The 3,517-nt window shown below is 42.7% G+C and overlaps 1 pseudogene; it reads left to right on the plus strand.

Moving 5' to 3' along the window:
- The first annotated feature begins 586 nt into the window (after window positions 1-586).
- On the plus strand, window positions 587-2,483 carry LOC102479199 (elongation factor 1-alpha 1-like; annotated as a pseudogene).
- Window positions 2,484-3,517: the final 1,034 nt, after the last annotated feature.

A 3,517-nucleotide genomic window follows, 5' to 3' on the forward strand; every position in this document is an offset into this window, starting at 1 on the left:
CATCACTATCCGTGGCATTTTCTGGGCATTGATGTAATTAATAGTCATTGTTTTCTTAGGATATTAATATTAGTTTTCCATTTTAAGATGAATACATAGAAAGGCAGACAAATTAAGTATATACATGAGACCATATGAATAATAAACTTAAAATAATGATTTTATCATCACAAAAACATCAAACCAAGGATCTTATGAACCAAGATTGATACCTTAGGAGAAATAGAGAATAGTCTTTTCTTTTACATAAAGTCCTCAAGAATGTTTCCTATTCAATACATACTACAACTTAAAAAAATTCTTATGAAATTATAAAAACATAAATTTGTACCAAACTGTCTGCTATCAAGTGTTTATTGGCATGTCAAGTTCATTTCAAGTCCACCTGCTCTACAGTCCCCCACATTGGAGGGACTGGATAGCAGAAAACTACTTTTTTATTACTTTTAAAAAAAATCAATTATATTTGATTATGAGAAGACTCAGGTAAGAAATTAAAGGAATAAAAGCAGAAACCAACTTTTTCACAATGGGTTTGCTATTAGAACACAAGTGTCGTGAAAACCACTGCTAAATCAAACCCAGAATGGGAAAGGAGAAGACTCACATCAACATTGCTGTCATTGGACACACAGATTCTGCTAACTCCACCACCACTGGCCATCTGATCTGCAGATGTGGTGGGATCACCAGAAGAACCATCGAAACATTTGAGAAGGAGGCTGAGACGGGAAAGGGCACCTTCAAGTAATCCTGGCTCTTGGGTAATCAGAAAGCTGAGCGTGAGCGTGGTGTCACCATTGACATCTCCCTGTGGAAAGCTGAGACCAGCAAGTGTCAGGACTATCATTGCTGCCCCAGGACACAGAGACTTTATCAAAAACATGATCACAGGCCCATCTCGGGCCGACTGTGCTGTCTTGATTGTGGCTGCTGGTGTTGCTGAAGTTGAAGCTGGTGTCTCCAAGAACAGGCAGACCCATGGGCATGCCCTCTGGCTTACACACTAGATGTGAAATAACTAATCGTTGTTCTCAGAAGAGGTATGAGGAAATTGTTAAGGAAGTCAGCACCTACATTTAAAAAAGTGGCTATAATCCTGACATAGTAGCATTTGCGCCAGTTTCTGATTGGAATGGTGACAACACGTTGGAGCCAAGTGCTAACATGCCATGGTTCAAGGGATGGAAAGACACCCATGAAGATGGCATTGCTCGGGAACCAGCAGTTGGCATAATGGCTATGTCGCTGGACTCCCACGTAGTCAACCGCGGTTCGTGTCCCGGACCCGGTGGCTTAGAACTCACGCCAGGCGCGTGTGCATGCGTGCCCAAGATCCCAAGAGGAGAATGGAGGAAAGGGGATTGAGGCGTGGCCATCCCCCCTGGGGGGTGATTTCTCGCTTTCTGTCTCTCTGTCTCTGTCTGTCTGGCGAGCGCACGCACCCTATAGCGAAAACCTCTCCAAAAAAATAAAAAAGAAAAGATGGCATTGCTGGTGGAACTATACTGCTTGAAGCTCTGGATTGAATCCTTCCACCAACTTGTCCAACTGACAAGCTCTTGTGTCTGCCCCTCCAGGATGTGTACAATATTGATGGTTTGGTGATACTGACACTGTCCCTTTGGGCCAAGTGGAGGCTGCTTTGCTCAAACCTAATATGGTGGTCATTTTTTTCTTTTTCTTCCTTTCTTTTTTCTTCTGTCTTTTTAAAATTTTTCCAGAGAGATTTTTTGCTATAGGATGCATGTGCTCACTGGAAAGACAGAGACAGAAAGACAGAATGCAAGGAATCATTCCCCAGTGGGGATGGCCAGACCACAATCCCTTCTCCTTCATTCTCCTCTCAGGATCTTGGGCACACATGTGTTCCGGGTCTGGGATTCAAACCACAGTCAGCCATGTAGGAGTCTAGTGATGTAACCATTACTCCATCTGCTGGTCCCAAGGTGGTCACCTTTGCAGCAATGTGACAACTGAATTACAGTCTATTGAAATGCAACATGAAGCTTTGTGTGAAGCTCTTTCTGGGGACAATGTGGCCTCAGTGTCAAAAACGTGTCTGTGAAAGAAAGGTGTGGCAATGTTGCTGGTGACAGCAACATGACCCACCAGTGGAAGCAGCTGGCTTCACTCACTCAGGTCATTATCCTGAACCATCCAGGCCAAATCAGGGCTGGCTACACCCCCATACTGGATTGTCACAAAGCTTACATTGCTTGCAAGTTTGCTGAGCTGAAGGAAAAGATTGATTGCCATTCTGGCAAAAATCTGGAAGATGGCCCTAAATTTTTGAAACTCAATGTTGCTGTCATTGTTTATATGGTTCCTGGCAAGCCCATGAGTGTTGAGCTTCTCTGACTATCCTCCTCTGGGGGGTTTGTGATATGAGACGAACAGTAGTCATCAAAGCCATGAACAAGAAGGCTGCTGGAGCTGGCAAGGTCACTAAGTCTGCCTAGAAAGCTCAGAAGGCTGAATGAATGTCCCTAATTCCTGCCTCCCCTATCCTAATCAGTGGTGGAAGAACAATCTCAGAACTGTTCATCTCAATTGCCCATTTAAGTTTAATAGTAAAAGACTGGTTAAAAATAACGACGCATTGTAAAAGCTTCAGAAGGAAAGGAAAATGTTTTGTGGACCATTTGGGTTTTTTGTATGTGACAGTTTTAAGTTATTCGTTTTTAATATCAGTACTTTTTAATAGAAAATTAAATTAATGGAAAATTCTGTCACAGAATTTTGAGACCCAGTATCCTGGATTTACAGGATGATGTGCAATCTTGCAATCGTGCAAGATTGCACATCATCCTGGAAATCCAGCTGCTTAGGTATGCAGGCAGCGGAGCTGTCTCCAAATGCCCAGTTTCTTAATTTCTTAAAAACTAAAACCAAACTTAAAGGTTAGCTGCAAATTCTCCCATTCTTCCAATAACTTTGTAAGCACACATGTCGAGTTACGGGTTAGACCCCACTCTTAGGTAGATAAGGGAGGGGCTCCCCACAACCTAGTAACTGTGGTCTTGCTTTCTATGATCTGTAAATGTTCACTATGCCCCCATTTTAAGTCTCAGAGATATATATGACTCCCTGTTGCTGGACTAAAATCGGTCCCAAACCAATCACTGTCCAGAGCCATTAAGAAAATAAAAATCTCCATCATTTACTAAAACAAAGAGCCATGTGGGACCCTCCAGGGACTAAGAGTAACTCAAGATTCCCAGATTGTCTTATATTTTAGGACCTAGTCTAATAACCCACTTGAAAGAGAAACAGATTTTTTCATCGTTATCAGTATCCTGAATAACTAGGGTGTTTCCGCCCACCTGCAGCAACCTCCTGGCCCCCTTCTTTCTGCTGCATTGGAAGCTTTTCTTGTTCCAGTAAAACTGCTTGCAATCTTCTCCACTTGTCCACGTTTTAATTCCTCATCAATGTCCGACAGGAACCAACACAGGTGCTGAGCCTGACCGCCCCAGTACTCTCATGTCAATTACATTTCTTTCTAAAGTATTTC

Source organism: Tupaia chinensis, unplaced genomic scaffold (assembly GCF_000334495.1).
Source record: "Tupaia chinensis unplaced genomic scaffold, TupChi_1.0 Scaffold148884_1, whole genome shotgun sequence".
Taxonomy (NCBI): domain Eukaryota; kingdom Metazoa; phylum Chordata; class Mammalia; order Scandentia; family Tupaiidae; genus Tupaia; species Tupaia belangeri.